Source organism: Triticum aestivum, chromosome 3B (assembly GCF_018294505.1).
Source record: "Triticum aestivum cultivar Chinese Spring chromosome 3B, IWGSC CS RefSeq v2.1, whole genome shotgun sequence".
Taxonomy (NCBI): Eukaryota; Viridiplantae; Streptophyta; class Magnoliopsida; order Poales; family Poaceae; genus Triticum; species Triticum aestivum.
Window position 1 is genome coordinate 788,333,085 of NC_057801.1, and position 22,285 is coordinate 788,355,369.

Genomic DNA, 22,285 nt, shown 5'->3' on the forward strand with positions numbered 1-22,285 from the left:
CCGCGAAGCAAGGCGCAGCACCAAGTAGAAGGCCGAAGTCGCACCGCCACCACGCCACCACGCCACCAGCAGCCCCGCCTCCAAGAGCTGTTCCCAGGCGCCGCCTTCAAGAAGGAACACGACACCAGGGTGTCGTCGACGCCCAGAATAGGAGAACAAAAGCTTTCGCCATAGCTCAAGGAGGAGGCGGAAGGGAGATGGTCCACCCCAAAGACTCCAGGAAGGGGATCGGCGCCAAAGGCGTCGATTTTGGGGAGGCCGCCGCGCCAGCCAGGGGTTTCCCCCGGACCCTCACCCGCACGCCAGATCCGCCAGACCGACAATAGGGGACGCCAAAAGCAGCCGCCAAAGACCGGTGCCAGCACGGATCGGGACAGATCGGAGCAGGGGCGGATCTTCTACATGGAGCCATGACGGATTGCGAGGAGCCGCCACTGCGCCAGCGTCCGCGGCCCCCACGCCGCCCCGCGCGGCCGTGGGAGGCTGTCCACCAGAGCCCGCCGGCTGCACCGCGCCCATCGGCCGGGGCCGCTGCCCCGGGGAACCAAGGCCCTCCAAAGGAGAGAAGGCGCCAGATCCCGCCGCCACCATCATTGGGGCCGAGCATCCGCGCCTCGGAGGCCCTCAGGCGGCGGCGGAGGAAGGGGAGGAGAGGGGGAAACGCGGCAGCGGCGCTAGGGAGGGGAGGAGAGGGGCATGTCATGCTTTGTTGACTCTTGTTTGTGATTTTCTACATGTGTGCAGGAAGGTTTCTTATTTTAACAATCGTCGAGGGGGAGGCGGGTGAGGATCCCCACCCGAATGAACTACTCACAGAGGGGCGCAAGTGGTAATTTACAATTTACACTAATGCCATTGCGGTGGCCTTCTACCGAGGCGCCAACGCCTTTGATGTGCTCGCTCCCTCCAGTGACATGTTCCACTCGGCTTCGCTGGCATCCCCGTGGTCCGTGGTCGTTGGCTAAGCCACGGCCACAACGTCTCCCCAGTGCCTTTGTTGACTCCCGTTTGTGTGTTACTGTAGCTCAGATTGCATCATGGGCGTGTTGTCTAGCTAATCGTTCGTGTCTTGTAACGGGACATGCATATTCCAATGATTATGCGCCAACGATTCCAAATTTAGTTGACGGGCACGAATCGCTTGCTCGACCGGGCTGGTGGTGTTCGGCCGAGGCAAATGGACACACGCGCACGCGACGGTACACATTCTAGTCCAGCATTCATGGAGGTGAGGCTGGTGGAAGCCGTGACGTGGACTCCCCTCCATTCTCGTTGGGGCGGGGCTTATTCTCCTTTTGAAGATGAATAGTTGTGCTTCATGGTCATGGATGGGCGGTGTGCCTACATCTCGAATCGTACTTGCGGGATGTTTTTGTTCTGGTTTTCGTGTTATGTGTGGGGGATGAAACATGTCGTGCTCCCATTTGGTCCGTTGCGCCATGACATCGTATCATACTTTGTTCACTCATGTCTGTGATTTCAAATAGGAGGTGCATAACGCGATGTCATCAGTTCTGGAGCGAATAATTCAATCCCTCCCAACTGCCCCTACGAGCGAACGAAAAAGAAGGATCACGATCGTACGACCTAACCAGCATCATGCGTGAATGGGCATCAGTTTGGCTCACTTGGCCTATAGTCATCGGTTGCACAGCAACAGCGTCTCGTTGTGCCTTGTTGACTATCATTTGTTTGTTTGTTACTGTAACTCGGATTGCATCATGTGCATATTATCTAGCTAATTGTCTATGCATGGTAACGAATACATACATGTTCTAGTGATTCGGCACCAATAAGATAGATAGTGGGCCCATCCAAATTTAGTCGACCGGTACTGATCTCTCACTCACTAGCTCGGGTTGGTGGTATTCGGTTGAAGCGTTTGGACACGCACACGCGACGGTACACATTCTGGTTTGAAATTTATGCAGTGGGGAGAGGTGGCAAGTGTGATGTGGACTCCCTTCACACCTATTGGGGCGGAGTCAATTTATTTCCCTTAAGAGACGAATGGCTGGGCTGCGTGGTCATGGATGGATGATGTGTCTAGCATAGGTCCTAACGCCTTTGATGCCGACATTTCGAATCATAGTTGCGGGGTGTTTATTTTGCTTTTTGTGTGTTGTGTTGGGGATGAAACATATCGTGCTTCCATGTTGTTTGTGCCATGACGGCGTATCATGCTTTGTTCGCTCATGTTTGTCATTTAAGTATTACTATGCGTGAAGGAAGGCGTATTTCTTTTCAATAATCACTAGGCCACCTAAATGCATTACGCAAAACGGGGCATAGGTGGCACTGTACAGGTTCGCACTTGTGCGAAAAGAGGGTTATTGACGCCATGATATGGCGTCCACCTTGTATTGAGGAACCCAAAATCTAGCAATACAAAGGGTAATATCATTTACAGTATTTCTAATGGTTATACAACCAAATGAACCTCATTTTGAAAGACCATAGACATTCTAGAAATCCTTTTCTTTTAGAGGATGGAGAGCGTGATAGAGGGCCAAATGTTGTGGTTGAGACCAAGCGGTGTGGGAATCTCCCGAATGTCGTCGACGGAGGTGGGCGCGAGGAGGCCAAGGGCAGTGCGAACTTGTGTAGCACCAGGGAGTTTAGTTGGTCACTGGAAAGCAGCCGCCCAAAGATTTGTACCTTGACTGCCTCAAAAAAAAAAAAGATTTGTACCTTGACAGGTACATGCAATACACAGATGAGTAGGGCGATGGTGTGTGGATGTGGTCATCGGTCAGAAGCTGATAAACATTTCTGGTGGAGAATGACAACCGATGAGTGAGGTACCTGCCGCCAGCAATGTCGTTGTGGTCGAAATCCTGCAACAACAAGCTCAATAGAGGCAACATCTGTAAGGCGATTTTGCAGGTTCCCGTCCTGCATGACTTGCGAGACCATCACATAGGGATGAGTGCGGAAGCTGTGTTTTTGCATTCAAGTATGATTTGTTCATTCTTTCATAGAATTATTTAACTCGGATTACTTTTTAATGGTCTAGTGTTGTCCACTTGTCTATTTCTTCGTTGAGGTCTTCACGGCTCGTTTTAGACTCTTTCTCTCTTTGGTTGTCCAACTAGGCTCCAGAATGGAGTTTGTTAAGTGAGATCGACTGATCGAGAGATAATTGAGAGAAATGACAAATGAGCCAACACTACCGCAGGATGATCCAAAGGCGGCACTATAATCAGAGACCCTTCGACAAAAAAATGTGTGATGCATTAATTGTAAACGGTGTTGTAAAAAACCGTCAAACAAGATACAAAACGTTTGCGATGGCGGAGACATCAAACACAATTCAGATTATAGTTGTGTGTGCGATGCGTGGCATATGGTTAATCCAAAAAATCTGTTTGTGATGAGCCAGAACAACAGAAACGGACATCCTATCAAGGTGTGTGCGATATAAGGCATACAGTTTCACTCGGATGAACTGTTTGCAATTAGGGAACGCAACAGAAATGGTCACCCACTACTAGGGAAAAGCCTAGCAGCAGCGCGGGTTTTAGGCCTATCAGTAGCGCGGGCAGGAGCGCTACTGATAAGGCGCTACAGCTAATGCTTAGCAATAGCGCGCCTGAACCCACGCTACTGATAAATTGACTTAGTAGTAGCGCTTCTTCAGAACCGCGCTACTGGTAATTAGTAGTAGCGCTTCTCCTTTCCCGCGCTACTACTATTATTTAGTATTTTGTTTCTTTTTTATTTCATGTTGTATTCATACACCTTTACACAAGTTTTCATACAACAGGAATTTAGAGATTGTTTTTACATCATAATGAGTTATTACATCACGGGGTGAAAGAACCGGTCCATCCACTTGAAACTAATTCGCGGTTCTTTCACCCAATGATATAATAATATCATCATCATCATCATATCATTAACAATTTATCATCATAATACATCATTGTCATATAACACCTCCTCAAGATCATCGTTTTCATCATTGACATCACATAACACCTTCTCAAGATCATCATTATCAACTCTAACACATTACCACATAATAAACATATTGTACCTCATAGGACCTATTACATTCGATTAAGACCTACTACATTTTCTAAGGTAAAATAGCAAAAAACAAGATAGCCCCTGACTCTCCATTATGGAGAATGAAGATTAGCCTGTCACCAATTCTTGCCTTTCGCTGAATGTTACTTCCAAGAACCTCCTTGCGAATGTCCATACATTTCTTCCATTCTTTGATGAACATGTGTTCACGGGTTTTAGAAATCCGGTATGCACAGGTGAGCTCCGTAGATTTACCTGGCAGTATGTTCAGAACTGAGAGGCGACCATGCAGAGACATCAGATGAGGCACACAATCCATCGAGAATTTCTGTTGAAAAACATAATAATAACTTCGTAGTTAGCAATGATGTACTAGTTTTAGAAGTATGCAAAAGATGCACGGATGTCGTAATAGTAAAAAATCTTACCAGGGTATCTCCAGAGAAGTTACCGTGGTTCAACACATGCACTAGTGGCACGTATTCACCATAATTTGGAAGAGTTCGATAATAGTTATTGTAATTCTCAAGAAGAGTACAAAATGCGATCAGATGATTTTTCTCCTTATATGTTAACTCGGTGCCATCGGTGTAGTGGGTTTTATCTACCATCTTCCGCACAGTCTTTGAAGAATCAAAATAAGCTGTCAATGGAAATAAGCTATCAACTATTTTGAAATAAACACTATAAATTAGTTAATAACTATGTTTGAGAAACTCACATAGCGGTACAATCGGAAGCGTATCAACAAGGACCCAAATGTTCATATTGTCTTGCTCGATGTCAGGATCACCAAGATCCATGGTGACAATCATACCCTCATAAAAATCATACATTTTGCAAAGTGCTTCCCAATTTTGGCAACCAAAATGGGTTACGCTCTGAGCATTGCACAGATTTACTTCAAAATCCATATCATGATGGGTCCTTAGGTGTATTTTTTTTGTTTCAAAATTTTCATGGTCTTCAAAACCCATCCTCTCCAAGACATAGCGTCTTGCATGGCATGAGATAAGCTAGTCGAATTGTAAAATATGAAAATTAGACGTTGAAATAGTTGAAGTCATGCTTAATTACAAAAAAAAACACTTGTCGTTGTTGCGTACCGTTTCACAATCGAAGGTCTCCTCGAGCTTAATGCTGAAGCGCCGATCTTCGTCCAGCCGAACGAACCTGTCGCACATACCTCGATCGTCGTGGCACCAACTACACTCCCCCGGGAGACTGTCGTCGTCCGAGTACGACATTTCCTACGTTCATAATTCAAAGATTAAACTTGTACATATTCTAGCACAAGTCATGCCAGAATTCATGAAAAAATCCGGCATGACCTTTGCTAAAAAAGGACATATCGAGCGCCTGAAATTTACCGGAACGGAAATTAATCAACACTCCGGCAAAATATAGGCCACTCGGAGATGTAAATTGAACATGAAGGGCCACTTGGGCAACCACATATCCTATTTGAGCAACAACACAAGATATACAAGGATATTTGGCTGGTCTCACCTCGATGTCGGAGGGGGTCGGTGAATGGGACGACGGCGGGGATGTCGGAGGGGGTCGGTGACGGGGACGACGGCGGGGATGTCGGAGGGGGTCGGTGACGGGGACGACGGTGGTCACCTGAAACCATATAAGTTATCACTAATACATCCTGAATAATTGCTTAAACTAAAAAATAACAACAAATATGACATGTTCAACTAGTTTTATTAATTCAACTAGTTCTTACTAAATATAAACTTACTATAAATAGAAAAAAAACTAGTTCTTTCTAAAAATAAAGTAGTTCAACTAGTTATATTAATTATCTTACTAAAAATACATTAGTTCTATTAATTCAACTACTTCAACTAGTTTATTAGTTTACTTACTAAACTAGTTATGAACCCTAAATTAACATCTACTACTACTAAAAATCTAGTACTAACTAAATTAACATCTAGTACTAGCTATGAACCCTAAATTAACATCTACAACTACTAAATCTAGTACTAACTAGTGGCAGGGGGTGGGGGCGACGGAGAGGTAGCTAGGGGCGGCGAGGTCGAGGGCGGTGGGAGGAGGGCTGCCGGTGGAGGAGGGAGAGGGCGGCCACAGGCGGAGGGAGGAGGGCGGCGGCGGAGGAGGGAGGGGCGGCCGCAGGCGGAGGGAGGATGTGCGAGGAGGAGGGAGGAGGGACGGAAGGAGGGGAGTACCTCGGCGGCGGACGGACGAAGGCGGCGGCGGCGGCGACGCACGACGACGGTTATTGGCACGGGGGGCGAGAGTGAGAGTGTGAGTGAGGGCGTCGGTCGTGTGTGTGGGGATAAGGTAGGGATAGTTGTAGCGCGTTTGCCGAAACGCGCTAAAGATAATCAGAATAGCAGTAGCGCGTTGCACATAAACCGTTATTGCTAAGTGTAACTATACAAAAAATACGTCAATGCAAAAATGCATTGGCCATCAATGATCTTTTTGTGTACAATCTGAATTGTCAATATGAGTCCTATCCGGTAGGAACCGGAGAGGACTCATATTGCGGCCACAAATTTTACACATAGAGTTCAGTGAAGACCAACTGGTTGTGGTAGTTTCAGAAATAACATATTTAAGGTGGTAAACACCCTGTTCACGGAGCGAGGTGGGACTAAACTTGTGGGCTGATCTTAGCAGTAGCGGTTTTCTCATAAGTGCGCTGCTGCTAACTTCTATAGCAGTAGCGCTGTTCAATAAAGTGCGCTACTGCTATAACTAGCGGGGGGGGGGGGGGGCGAGGTCATGGCAATTATAGCAGCAGCGCGGTTCGCGGTGGACGTGCTACTGCTATTTTCGTGTCAGCAACGCGTTTCTCTAACACGCGCTGCTGCTAAATAGCAGTAGTGTGGTATTTTAAGGAGCGCTGCTGGTAAGATTCTGTGTATAGGCTTTTCCCTAGTAGTGACCGGCTGAGATCAAAGTGTGTGCAATATACGACATACAGTTCACTCGGATGAACTGTTTTCGATTAGGCAATACAACAGAAACGGTTCAACTTAACAAGATGTGTGTGATATGCGGCAAACTGCCCACTTAACAAGATGTTTGCGATGAGCCAAAAGAACACAAACAATTCGTGTAAACAAGATGTGTGTGATATGCGGAAAACTGCCCACTCGGATGAACTGTGTTGCGATGAGAAATATAACACAGACGGTTACTATAGTTAATTCGTGTGCGATTCTGTGTGTAGAAAAAACTTTGAAAAATGCAATCTAGTTGCTTGTGATGGCTAGGAGTATCGCACATGATGCATGTACGAGTACTCGTGTGCGATGATTATTGAGTTACATATATGTTTACTTATGTTAACACATGTGTGTGATAACATGCGACACCACATATGATTGTCGGGTTGTGTGCTCCACTTTAGTCTTCCTCTGCACCAGCGAAGGCTTCCCGCGCTCCACAGGGGTGAATTACAACATCCCCGAACCCCTAGCCAGATGCTAGCTATAAATAACCACGCAGCAATGGCCAGCAGCGGCGACTCGCTACTGATCCACTTGCTAGCTAGTTACCCACACATATCGGCATACCCGCGACGACGGGATGGAGTTGCGCGACGGGGTAGGTGGGGGTGTGGCCGTGGTGCGTTGGAGATGGGGAAGGAGTCGACGACAGGTAGTTGGGCCTCGTGGCCCTGGTTGGACGGATTGGTGTGTCGTTGCACCTATCTCTCTGGCGTGTGTCTTGGGTAGGGCCCCAACGCCTTTGATGTGCTCCATCCGGTGGTGTGCTCCGCTCGGCTTCGCTCGCATCCCAACATCCCGCGGTTGTCGGCGAGCCACGACGGCGTCTCCTTGTGCCTTGTTCACTCCCTTTTGTTTGTTACCCTAGCTCGGATTGTGTCATGACCATGTTCTCTAGCTAAACTGTTTGTGCCTTGCAGGAGTATCTTCAGCCGATCTCCTCAAATCCCTATGCATCTGGGCTGATCAGCACCCCTCATATTCAATCCATATCCAGAGCGTATATGGAGAGCCTCGACGCACCTGGGTGTGTCCGTCGCGTCGGATGCAACAGCGAGACCCATCACAAATTCTGCCAAATATGCACTTGCATTAGGTGCCACCTCCGATGCCGTTGGTGAGGTGGTCTGGATGAGATAGAGCACATGCCTGAAGACCACCGTGAGATTTGCACACGTCGTGGGGAAGGTGTTCGGAGCAGATTATCTGAGACAACCAAATGTGCAAGATACAACAAGGCTGGTGGCTATTGGAGCGGCAAGAGGTTTTCCACATATGCTCGGTTCGATTAATTGCATTCGTCGGTAATGGAAAAACTGCCCCAAAGATTTGCGTGAAATGTACCAAGGTCGTACCAAATAGGTCTCCATCATACTCCAAGCGGTGACATCAAGGGACTTGTGGATTTGACCTGTTTTCTTTGGCATGCCTGGTTCTCACAACGACATCAAAATGTGTTCCAGAGATCCCCCTGTTCAGGAGACTTTGTAATGGGGAAGCACCGCCGTGCAACTACACCGTAACTGGCAAGACTACAACATGGGGTAATACCTTGCCGATGGTATCTATCCTCAGTTGATGCCGTTTGTGAAGTCCATATCTAATCTCCATGGCAACAAACAAATGCAACTTTGCAAAAGTGCAAGAAGCAGCTAGGAAGGATGTAGAGAAGGCATTCGGATTGCTCCAAGCTTGTTGGGTTATTGTTCGTGGGGCTGTGAAATCAGAGACTTTGTGGCAGCTGATGACATTTTGTGTCGTTTTGTACAATATGATTATCGGGGATGAGGATGAAGGGCCAACCCGAACCCATTGTTTTAAGAAGGCTAGAGAACAAGTCCACATCATGGAATAGGATGCAAATCAAATTCTGATTTTTCTGTGGCTGCATTAGAATCTTCGAGATCAATAGGTGCACGTCCAACTACCAAATGATCTTGTGAGCGTATATGACACATAATAGAAAGTAGAAACCAAGAAGTTTAATGTTTGAATTGTGCACTTCAAATAAATTATATGTTTAAACCACACATTCTATGAACAAACGTTATTTACGTGCGATATTCATGTGTATGACCGACATGGATGGATTTGTATGGATTTGAGAGTTTTGATATGAGGAGTGTGACTGTCTGGCAGGACATATGAGGGGCCAGCCGGCACTGTCCGGGGTCACATCCGCAGACATTTATGGGTTAGAGTTTGCCAAGTTCAACTGTAAATGCTCTAATGAGGACATACATATTTCAATGATTTTGTACAAACAAAATATTTGGACCCTTCTTCAAGTTTAGTTGACGGGTACGAATCACTTGATGGCCATGGTTTTTTTAGCAATTGCTGGCCATGGTCGGTGGTACTCGGTTGAAGCATATGGACATGCACGCGCACGACAGTGCACCTTTTGGTCCATCATTTATGGAGAATGGCCAAATGGAAGGTGTGATGTGGACTCCCTTCATTCTCGTTGGGCCGGGGCGTTTTATTTTGCTTTTAAGACAAATAGTTGTCCTTCATGCTTATGGATGGATGGTGTGTTCCAACGCCTTTGATGCCTACATCTCGAATAATAGTCGCGGGATGTTTTACTTTTGTGATGTGTTGGGGATGAAATATGTTGTCCGTTGCGCCATGACGGCATATCATGCTTTGTTCACCCATGTCTATGATTTAAGTAGGACGTGCATAACTGTAAGTGCATCTAGTGCCCCTTAGCGATTTTGGTGTATTGAAGACTTATAGGTTAAGGGACTAATGTGTTTGTGAGTATACACAGGTCTATAAGTCTATGAGGAGTTTGATATTTACAAAGCAAGTCGACCCCTAAAAATGAAGTTCTTCAATTGAAGACTTTGGATTTTTGAAGACTTTCTGAAGACTTTAAAAGTGAAGAAATTGGTGTGCCCTTGAAGATTTGGTAATCATTCAAGGAATATGAAGCATGAAGACTTTTGTTTCTACTGTTTCATTTTCTCTTTCTTGAGTCATAGGAAACACTGTACTGTTAAAGGGGGTCAAGGAAATACTAAGGAAAAATTTCCATGTGATGCTCAACTCAAAATCCTACACCTACCAATCCCTTTCGAGTGAAGCCATTGGAAATCTCGCACAGTTCAGTCATATTCTTTAGTGACAGAGACGAAGTTCTTCTGGTCTCTAAGGAATTTGTTTTGACTGAAGAGTTAGGAATTCGCCAGTGCGGATTGCCTACCAAGTGAGGAACATGATAGCCCTGAGGAATTCGAACCCCAATATTCCGACCGTTGCTGTACTACGTGCCAGTTGTTCCAAAATATCTACCCACCTAACGGTCATATCATACAAGGGCATTTAAGTCTTATCATGTTGGGCTGCTCCCTAGGCTATAAATAGCCACCCCCTACAACCACTAGTTGGTTGGCTGCTCCGAGAGAAACTGACACTTGTCATTTGAGAGCAACCCATCCTCCGGGGACTTTGAGCTAAAATCATCAAGTGAGGAAATCCAAAACCTAAACCTACAAAACCCCAAGTGATTGAGCATCACTGAAGAGATTGATCCTGCGTGGATCCAACGCTTGTTTCCTTTGAAGACTATGCTTCTTCCAAACGGTTAGCGTCAAGGTCTAGAGCATCCAAGAGGAATTGTAGATCGCCGAGTGACCGAGTTTGTGAAGGTTCGGAAGTCACCTGAAGACTTACCACGAGTGATTGGGCGAGGTCTGTCTGACCTTAGCTCAAGGAGAATACGATGAGGACTGTGTGTCCAGGACTGGGTGTCATCGAGTCTAAATACTCAGCCACTCCAACTAGATGTACAACTGAGACAACAATTGGAACTGGTCTACCAAATCATTGTCTTCACCGAGCTAACTGGTTCTATCTCCTCAACTCTTTCATTTCCTCATGTATGTTGTTGTGTGTTTGTTCATATCTGTTTGAAGACTTTGACTAAAGACTTTCTCAATTTCTTCAGTTCTATTTCTTCAGTCTGATCGTCTTCTTCCTTGTGTTATCCTGTGTTTACGCTTTCTGTACTCTGTGTTTGTCTTCTTTTCATAATGATGACTATGCTTGTGTTCTGTTTTGTTCCTTTCTGATTACTTATTCCGCTGCAAGTAGTTCTTCATTTAGGAATTTCCTCACCAACAAATTCCTTAGTGAAGAATTCATAAAAATCTCCTTTTCACCCCCCTCTAGTCGATATAACGCACTTTCAATTGGTATCAGAGCAAGGCACTCCCTTGTTCTATGTGATTTTGGTTTAATCACCTGGAGTTCTAGTTATGTCGACCGCGGGTATGATCAAGATCTCCGCTGGGTGTCCTACCTTCGATGGCACGGACTACCCCTACTGGAAGAATAAGATGCGAATGCATCTTGAGGCAATTGACAACGATCTCTGGTATGTTGTGGAAAATGGTGTTCCCTCAGTCACACCTTCCCTGAATGCTGCTGATGTGAAGAGATTCAAGCAACTCAATTCTCAAGCGAAGAATATCGTATGTGGCCATATGAGTAAAGGGCAGTATGGTAGAGTGAGTGCTTTGGAAACTGCCAAGCTTATCTGGGATAGGCTCTCCAAAGTAAACGAAGGAGTCTCAACTCAATGTGACTCTCATGTTGACGTTCTTCGCAATCTCTTCAACCGCTTCAAAAGATTCGACAATGAAAATGTTCAGCAAACCTTCGATCGCCTCACTGATATCTCAAATGAGCTTCAAGCACTTGGCGCCACTGATATCACCGACCATGAGGTGGTGAAGAAATTGCTGAGATCGCTAGATTCTTCATTTGACACTCTGGTATTGATGATCCAAGAGCGTGCTGATTACATGTCACTTGATCCCGCTGATATCCTCGAGAGGCTAAATACTCATGAGTTCCAGCTTGCTTAGAAGAGAGATCTATATGGTTCGAGCTATGGCAAACCACGTGCTCTGAAGGCCAAGGCAGTCTCTGAGTCGGAGGAAGAATACTCTACCAGCAGCCTTGGTGATCCTGAAGAACTGAGCCAGGAACTAGCACTGCTCGTGAAGAAATTTCAGAAGTTTTCAAGACGTGGTCGTTTTGGAAAATCCTCAAGGAGCAACGATTCCTCATCCAGTGACTACAAGAAAAGGCTGTGCCACAAATGCAAGAAGCATGGTCACTACATTCAAGATTGTCCTCAGTGGGACAAGGAATTGAAGAAGAAGAAATAAAAGGATTACACTTCTGATGATGCCAAGAAGAAGAAGAAATCTTCAAAGTCTTCATCATCAAAATCCTCAAAGTCTTCATCTCACAAGAAGAGCAGCTCCAAGAAGGCTCGGGCATTCATTGGCAAGGAAATGGATTCTGAGGCTGAATCTGAGGATCATGAGGAAGAGGAGGCATCCGAGGAGTCTGAGTCAGGTGTGGAAAGTCTAGCTCTTGCTACCGCATTTGTCAGCAAGTCTATCTTCAACTCTGAAGAAAATGGCAACACCAACAACGCTGATGAAGGCAATGATGACTACGCTCCCACCTATTGCTTCATGTCAAAGGGTGCCAAGGTAACCAAATACCCCTCCTCTAAATCAAGTGAGGATGAATCTGATGAAAATCTTAAGCCCAACTACTCTAAACTTGCTAAGATTGCTGTGAAACAACAAAAGGCTATTGAAAAGCTTCAAAACATGCTAGACAAAAGTGATGATATGTTGGGTGATGAAATGGACCACACTAAAGACTTAACTGAAAATCTCCAGAGACTTCAGTCTAAGTTTGACAACCTTCAAAGTCATCATAACACTCTCTTATCTGATCACGAGAAGCTTTCTTACGAATTTCTTCAAAGAAAGCAAGAACTTGAGAAGCTAAGAGTGAGTTATGAAGATCTTCAGAAGGATCGCGATTCATTACTTGCTCAACAAATCAGCGCTACTCAGGAAGAATTTGTTCCTCCATGTCTTAAGTGCATTGAACGTGAATCTGCTAATTCTTCACCTGAATGTTCAAATGCTTCAAATGTTACAAATTCTTCACCTGTCTCTGCTATCACTAATTCCTCATCTGAGGACATTGCTAGTACTACTAATGATGCAGGGCTGAAGGAATTGTACACAACAAGCATGTACAAAAGCCTCAAAGGGCATCAGATTCTTTGTGATGTGCTCAAAAAGCAGATCCTCAACAGAAACCCTAGGAAAGAGGGTATTGCCTTTGAGAGGAAACTCAATGCTGATGGAACATATTGGAAACCTGAGCAGTACCCCAAAACCTCATGGGTTGCTGCAAAAGGACCTCCAGTTGATCCATCCAATCTATCTGGCTTTACATGTGAATCTCCTCATTCTTCTGATGAGTCATTTGACTCCAACTATAAACTGTTTAAAAATCATAATGGTGAAGTATTTGCTAGATATGTTGGCACTAACTGCAGGAACGGTTCCCCTACGAAGAAAATCTGGGTTCCCAAAAGTTATCTTGAAAGTCTTCAGGTGAATGTCCTCATGACACCACCTGTGAAGAATAGGAACCCCAGATCAAATTCTTCATATGGACCTAATTCTTCATATGGATCAAATTCCTCAAAAGGATCAAAGTCCTCATATGATCATCATCGTGCTAACCCTTCTGTTTCGCAGGGTAGAGCTAAGGGCTATGAATATGAGCATTATTATTCAAATTATTATGTTCATAAGTCCTCGAAGAATTTCTCTGCTTACTCATATGCTTACCCTAACCCCTATTATGTGAAACGAAGCAGACTGGCTTCTATGCCACCTTTCTCATATGGTGCTCGCAGAGTGATGAACTCTTTGCCACCCCTTCAGATGTGGGTGGTGAAGAAAAAGAACTAATCTCTTATGCAGGGTCAGGTCTCCAGTCGTGCTCAAAACGACTGAAGAATTTGCTGGAGACCTGAACAGTGCCTGAAAGGACGCAGGCTAATCATGAAGAAATGAATTCTCATTTCTCACGTCCTCATACTGATTCATATGTGCTATTGCTTGATGAAATTGAACTGATGATATTGATGTCATATTCTTCACTGATGAAGTATATGAGTTCGTAAATTGCACTAATTCATCTGCAGGATGATCAACCCAAAGCAAACGAGTGGGTTCTCGATAGTGGATGTACAAATCACATGACGGGTGACAAGAATCTATTGATGGATGCTCCTTTATCACTATCACATCTGAAGCATATCATCTTCGCTGACAAAGGCAAAAGTCAGGTATTGGGTCTAGGTAAGGTTGCGATCTCAAAGGATCGACACATGGACAAAGTCATGCTTGTCAAGTCCTTATGATACAACCTCATGTCTGTCTCAATGCTTTGTGATCTTGATATGGTTGTTGTCTTTGGAAGATATCGTTGTGTTGTGATCATGGAAGTTGACCATTCCAAAGTCTTCGAAGGCTTTAGGAGAGGAGATCTGTATATTGTTGATTTCTCTACAGGACCACAACCAGCCGTGTGCTTACTTGCAAAAGCTTCAGAAGGCTGGCTATGGCATCGACGACTTGGTCATGCTGGCATGAGGAATCTACACACACTTGCGAAGAAGAAGCCTGTCATTGGCATTGAGAATGTCAAATTCCTCAAGGATCACTTGTGTGGAGCTTGTGAAGCTAGAAAGATGACAAAGGCCAAGCATCCAGCGAAGACTGTCATGACTACCACTCGTCCATTTGAATTGGTTCACATGGATCTCTTTGGTCCCAACCACTATTCTGCAATTCTTAATGATGCATCTCAATATGGATTTGTTATTGTTGATGATTATTCTCGTTACACATGGGTGCACATTGTCACTTACAAACATGAAGTGCAGGAAGTCTTCAAACGATTTTCCTCGAGGGCTTCACTCAAATTTGGTGTGAAGATCAAGCACATCAGAACTGATAATGGGACCGAGTTCAAGAATTCCGGTCTGGATGGCTATCTTGATGAACTTGGTATTACTCATGAGTTATCTGCTCCTTATACTCCTCAGCAGAATGGCGTCGTGGAGCGCAAGAACATAACCTTCGCTGAAATGGCTCGCACCATGCTTGATGAATACAAGACGCCTCGTCGCTTCTGGACTGAGGCAATTGATACTGCGTGCCATGTCATCAACATGGTATATCTTCACAAATTCTTCAAGAAAACTGCTTATGAACTCCTCACTGACAAAAAGCCAAATGTGAGTTATTTCAAAGTCTTCGGTGCTAAATGTTGGATTAGAGATCCTCATCACACTTCTAAATTCTCACCAAAAGCACATGAAGGTTTTATGCTTGGTTATGGAAAGGACTCGCACACCTACAGAGTCTTCAACAACGTGCTTCACAAAGTTGTTGGAACTGTAGATGTGCGGTTTGATGAAACTAATGGCTCGCAAAGAGAGCACCTACCTTCTGTGATAGATGAACCAGCACCTGAAGATTCTATCAAGTTCAAGGCTACTGAGGATGTCATTCCTACCGAAGAATCTACTGAAGAATTCATTCCTGATCATGATGATCACCGAGCTGGCGCACCTGAAGAAAATGGTGCTGAAGAAAATGCTCCTGAAGGGAATGCTGATCAAATTCCTCGAAGACAACCCACTCATCCTCGCATTGCTAATGAAGTGCAAATTGAGAAGATCATTGATGACATTGAAGCACCAGGTCCTCTCAGCTCAAAATCTTCACATTTATCTAACTTTTGTGGGCACATTGCTTTTGTCTCTATCTCAGAGCCCACTAAGGTAGATGAAGCATTTCTGGAGCCTAAGTGGATTCAGGCTATGCAAGAAGAATTACATCAGTTCGAGCTCAACAATGTCTGGGAACTGGTCAAACATCCAGATCCTCGCAAGCACAACATCATTGGCACAAAGTGGATCTATCACAACAAGCAAGATGAAAATGGCCTTGTGGTGAGGAATAAGGCACGGCTTGTAGCTCAAGGCTACACACAGGTTGAAGGAATTGATTTCGATGAAACTTTTGCACCTGTTGCTAGACTTGAGGCTATTCGCATATTACTTGCTTACGCTAACCATCATAATATTATCTTACAACAAATGGATGTGAAAAGTGCATTCCTCAATGCTAAGATTGAGGAAGAAGTATATGTTGCTCAACCCCCAGGTTTTGAAGATCCAAAGAATCCCGACAAAGTCTTCAGACTCAACAAGGCCCTGTATGGCCTCAAGCAAGCCCCTCGAGCCTGGTATGACACTTTGAAGGAATTCTTCATGAAGAAAGGCTTCAAACCCGGTTCACTCGACCCAACTCTTTTCACTAAATCTTATGATGGTGAATTGTTTGTGTGCCAAATATATGTTGATGATATTATCTTTGGCTGTACTGACCAACGCTATAGTGATGAATTTGCCCATATGTTGAGTGAGGAATATCAAATGTCTATGATGGGAGAGTTGAAATTCTTTTTAGGTCTTCAAATTCGTCAACAGTGCAATGGTATATTCATATCGCATGAGAAATACCTCAAAGATGTATTGAGGAAATTCGGCATACAAGATTGCAAAGGGGTCAAAATTCCAATGCCCACAAATGGCCATCTATGCACTGATGAAAATGGTCAAGACTTCGATCAAAAGGTATACCGCTCCATGATTGGCTCTTTATTGTACCTATGTGCATCTAGGCCAGATATTATGCTTAGTGTTTGCATGTGCGCCCGATTTCAAGCTACACCAAAGGAATCACACCATAAGGCTGTGAAGCATATTCTTCGATATCTAGCTCACACACCAACACTTGGATTATGCTATCCCAAGGGCTCTTCATTTGATCTTGTTGGATATTCAGACTCTGACTATGCTGGCGATCGCGTGGACCGCAAGTCAACATCAGGCACATGTCATTTCCTCGGATGATCTTTGGTCTGTTGGTCCTCGAAGAAACAAAACTGCGTATCTCTCTCCACTTCAGAAGCTGAGTACATTGCTGCTGGATCATGCTGTGCTCAACTACTATGGATGAAGCAAACTCTCAAGGACTATGGCATCAACGTGAAGAATGTGCCTCTCTACTGCGACAATGAGAGCGCTATCAAGATTTCTCGCAACCCAGTTCAGCACTCGAAGACAAAGCACATCCAGATTCGTCATCATTTTTTTCGTGATCATGTGAGAAGGGCGATATCTCCATCTGCCATGCAAGAACTGAAGATCAGCTGGCCGATATTTTCACTAAGCCCTTGGATGAGAAGAGATTTAGCAAGTTGCAGTGTGAGCTAAATATCCTAGAATCTTTGAATGTTCTCTAAAATGGACACTCATCCTAACACTTATGCTGACTTGATGACTTAGATGCGCAACACACAAAGTAATGTTTTTCTTCAATCAATGAAGACTAACCCTCTAAGTGTGAAGAAATTAATGAAGAAATTGACTCTTAGAGTCCTACGACAATTATACGCGGTGTCTGAAGCCAACTTTCTTATACGGTGGGTTATGCCACCACAAAAAGTTGAAAATCTTCAATTTGAGTTTTTCCTCAGTTTTGAAATTCCTCAGTTTCTCAAATTCTTCAACTTGCAATGTCTTCACTATTTTCGTCGTTTATCTTCAGTTGAATATATATATATGAGCTTATGTCCTCTACAGCATTCACTTATTGCTAATTCTTCAAGTTGATTTTTTTTCGCTAAGTGAATTTGATCGGACCCTTTCCCTTTATGCTAAACTCAATCTAATCTTTTCACAAATTCTTCATATGCGTTCTGATTTGAAACTCGTTCAAAATCTTCACTGTATCCTTGACAGCTGAAGAAATTGCGAATGGTAACTTAAAACTTATCTTATCTAAATTTTTGGCTTTGCCTCTCAAACCGTTTCGCTTCTCATGACAAATACTTATCTATTCACCCATGATCCTACACGATCGCCACCTCACAGTACGTGGGTGACACATGTCATGTGAATGGGAAAAGCCAGGGGCACATTCGTCCGAAATCTTCGGACGCACAATTTTTCACTACCACTATAAATACCCCTGCCTCTTCCTCACTTCATTTTTACTCCGCTCGATCTCTCTCTCCCGCTCGAGCTTCCCAAACCCTAGCGCCGCCGCTACTTCATCATCGCCGGTGAGGAAGAGCTTCACTGCCTCGACCTTGTCACCGTCATACTCGCGCCGGTTGCGGATTTCTTCACTCCGCCGCCGCCGTAGCCGTCTTCCTCTGCCGAGTTAGGGCGTGGAAGATCTGAACGGACGAACTTCACCTCAACACTTCCCAGTTCGTCATGTTCTTCACTTCGGGTAATTAAAAGTTACTTTTATTGCCCGCTTTGATTCATGTGTTTTCCTAAAAATCTTCGAAGGTGTTTATTCTTCAAATCTTCACACACTAAAACAGCTCACATGTTATCTGTTCTTGATTTGTTTCTCTAAGCAATGTTTTTCTTCAAGATTCCTCAATTATGTGGATTTTCAAATCTGTACAACTCTGGAACCTAAGATAAAGAATGCTTAGCGGAATTCTTCGAGACTCATCGGTCAAATTCCTCAAACCTATTCTTTTTGAAAATCTTCTGAGAACGCATATGACCTCTCCAAATTCCTCGCAACTATACTCTGTTCACAGGTACAAAATGTCCACTGCTGAATCACTAGGTTCTCATCAACTTAACTCATTTGCAGCGTTCCTCGAAGAAAAGTTGCATACCTCTTGAGAAACTTCAGTTGTTCATATTCCTCAGCTGAAGAAAATGGCTAACAAGAAGCCACAAAAGGGAGGAAAAAGGCCTGAGGTCAACATAGCGTTTGAAATCCCTGAGGATATTTACGCTGGATACTGCACTCCTGATGAGGCCAAGTTTGGCAAGCAGGACAAGAATCAGCGCAAGGTGCGCATCCAACGAACTGAGAGGAGACGGGCACGAGAATGGAGGGAGTACATGTATGTTACTTCCAGGTACATGAAGAAATTCGCACTCAACCCTCCATGCTCAAGACCTCCATTGAGACCTGGCCAACTGGCGGATCCCACTAGCCTCAAGCGCAGTGAGGACTATGCTACTGAATGGGCTAGGTGCCAGGCCAAATTAGCCAATCAAGCAAAAGAAGCAGTGAGGAAATTCAATGAAGATTCTGCTGCTGCTGGTAACGCTGCTGAGGCCTCTGGTAGTAAGCCCAAGAAGTCTATGCCAAAGAAGCCTGCCCACAAGTCCAGTGCTTCTCCTTCAATGCCCTCATGGCCAAGTTCCTCAGCAATGCCCTCACGACTAGCATCTTCAAAGCCCTCACGGCCAATTCCTCAGTATGCTCCTCCTCCGACAAAGCCTTCGGCTGCTCCAACAAAATCTTCGGCACTTGTGCATCTTGCCACGTGCCAAAGGACTCAAGGCTTCTCTATTGCCTCAGGAGCATCTGCAAGCTCCTCAACTGCTCGACCTTCCTCAGCTGGTCCCTCACTGCTGAAGAAAAAGGCCACTGCTGGACGAGGTATTCGACCAAGTCCTCACAAGAAGCAAGTCACTTTCCAAGTGCCCTCTGATGATGATGAGGCAGATGATGATGAACTTGCCGAAATCATCAGAGACAGGCAAGCCAGGGCCGCTAGAGCCAAAGGCAGCAATGTGCCACTACTTCTGGATCCCAAGTTGATCCTCGATTTCATCGACTTATGGCACAAGGACCCAGCTACACCTTTGCGGGAGATGAACCTCACTCCTGGTCAAAGCCATGTTCTCACTCACTTCATTGAGGAAGAGAAATGGAAATATGAAGAAGGACGAAGGCTGAAGAAAGCGCAATACAAGAAACAGCGCTACCTCAAGGACAATTTCCTCACTCTTACCCCCGAACAACTCATTGCTGTACAAGCTGAAATCAAGCAACTGAGTGATGATTTCAATCGGTACCATGCTGATTGGAAGGGAGCAAAGGTTCGATTCGTCAATTTGACAAAGACTTTCTCTTCAACTGCCACTGCGCCGGTGCATGTTGAAATTCCTCAGGCTGAAGAATCTGCTCAGCCCACTAAAGAACATGCCAGCACCGCTGATGTTTGTATGGCTGCTGAAGAAAATGAGAGTACCAGGGCTGATGACTCCACTACTAGGAAAAGGCCTACTAATGGCGCACCACTTTTGCCTACTAATGGCGCACTACTGGTGCGCCATTAGTATCACGCCACTAGTATTTTTTACACTAATGGTGCACCACTGGTGCACCATTAGTATAGGCCACGGTGCGCCATTAGTATAGGCCACTGGTGCGCCATTAGTATAGGCCACGGTGTGCCATTAGTATTTTTGAATTTTGAAGGCGGGAAAATAGTAGTGGCGCACCATCTAACCCCCACCGTGCGCCATTGCTATTTTTGAATTTTGAATTTGGATCTGGATCGCGATTTTTTTGCCCATTTTTTGCTCGTTTTTTTTGCTTGTTTTTTTGCACGATATCATTTCAAATTTTGTTTCCGTTTTTGGATCTTGTACGTTCTTTTGCCGTGTTCTTTTGTTGGAGAGGAGTTCGCCGGTGAGGAGTTTGCCAGAGAGGAGGAGGAGGAGGTGACCGCAGAGGCGCTCGCCTACATCGTCGGAGAGGAGTTCACCGGAGCATCGGAGAGGAGGAAGGAGAAACCATGAGGGGATGGGAGGAGAGAAGGAAGGAGGAGCTCACCGGAGAGGAGGGAGGAGGAGCTCACTGGAGATGAGGGAGGAGGAGCTCACCGAAGATGAGGGAGGAGGAGCTCACCGGATAGGAGGAAGGAGAAACCGTGAGGGGAGGGAAGGGGAGGAGAGGAGAGGAGGGAGGAGGAGGTCGCCGGAGAGGAGGAGGAGGTCGCCGGAGAGGAGGAGGAGGAGGTCGTCGGAGAGGAGGAGGGTAGTATGGTGGAGGAGAGAAGGGAAGATGGAGTGGAGGAGAGGTGGAGTGGAGGAGAAGAATGAAGAGGTAAGGAGGAGAGGACACGCCCAGCCATATATACGGCATAGTAATGGCGCACCGTGGGCTGGTGCGCCATTACTATTTTTTATTTATTTATTTATTTTGAATTTTGAAGGCGGGAAGATACTAATGGCGCACCATGGGCAGGTGCGCCATTAGTAACTTTTTTTTATTTATTTTATTTTTTTTGAATTTTGAAGGTGGGAAGATAGTAATGGCGCACCATGGGCAGGTGCGCCATTAGTAAGTTTGATTTTTTTTGAATTTGTTTGCCTCTCCAGATCTTAAAAGTCCCGTATCTTTTTTTCTGTTAGATTTTTGAGGATTTTGAAAATGTTTAACGGGGTTCCCCTAGTTAAATTTGGATGTAACTTTTCGAGTAGATGATTTTTCATATAAAAAACTTTTTCATCCGAGTTCGTATGCAAAAGTTATGCCCATTTTTACAAATTCTCGAGAGATTTTGCAAAAAAGTCGAAAATTCATGTTTGTAAATTTTGCTAACAACTAGACCACATATCACATGGGAATCTTATTTTCTTTTATTTTTTGACATTTCTATCATTTTCTTTTTTTTTGAAACTGAAAAGGCGGTCCAGGGGGGTGCATTCGGGGGAATGTTTGGGCCAAATTACTAATGGTGCACCGTGGGATGGTGCGCTATTACTAGTTCAAAACTAGTAATGGCGCACCACTCCCACGGTGCGCCATTAGTAGTTTCGAAAAAATTAATTTTTTTTTACTAATGGCGCACCGTCGGATGTGGTGCGCCATTAGTATTTACACACTAATGGCACACCAACACATGATGCGTCATTAGTATTTAGTAATGGCGCACCATATGTACAGTGCGCCATTAGTGTCCATCTCATCTATAGCCCTTTTCCTAGTAGTGCTCCATTCCAGCCGCTGATGATATTGCCACGGCATCCACTAGTGATGCGCCTGAAGAAAGTGAAAAAGTCAGGGCAACTACAACAGTTGCGCCTGAAGAAATTGCACCTCCTGCACCTACACCAACTCCAATCCTTCCATCTGCATCTGATGTGAAGAAGACCAAGGCTGCAGAACGTGCAGCGATGAAGAAAAGGAAGGCATCAACTTCATCAAATTCTTCAGCTCCGAAGAAGATGAAGACTCTGATCAGTTCAATTGACAATCCAATTGATGCCGTTCCCGTCTCATCAATGCCATCAAAGGACCTTGTTCCTTTTGGTGAAGAATATAAGATTCCTGAGGAATCTGACGAAGAAACTCCATCTGCTGCTTCGGTAGAGCAGTTGGATGAAGAAATTGAAGTGGATGAGATCCCTTCAACCCCAGTCATTTCCTCACATATGCCTCAGTTCACTGCTAAAGAGGCAGGTGTTGAAGAACTTGAAGATGAGGATGTGGACATCGGATGTACCACAC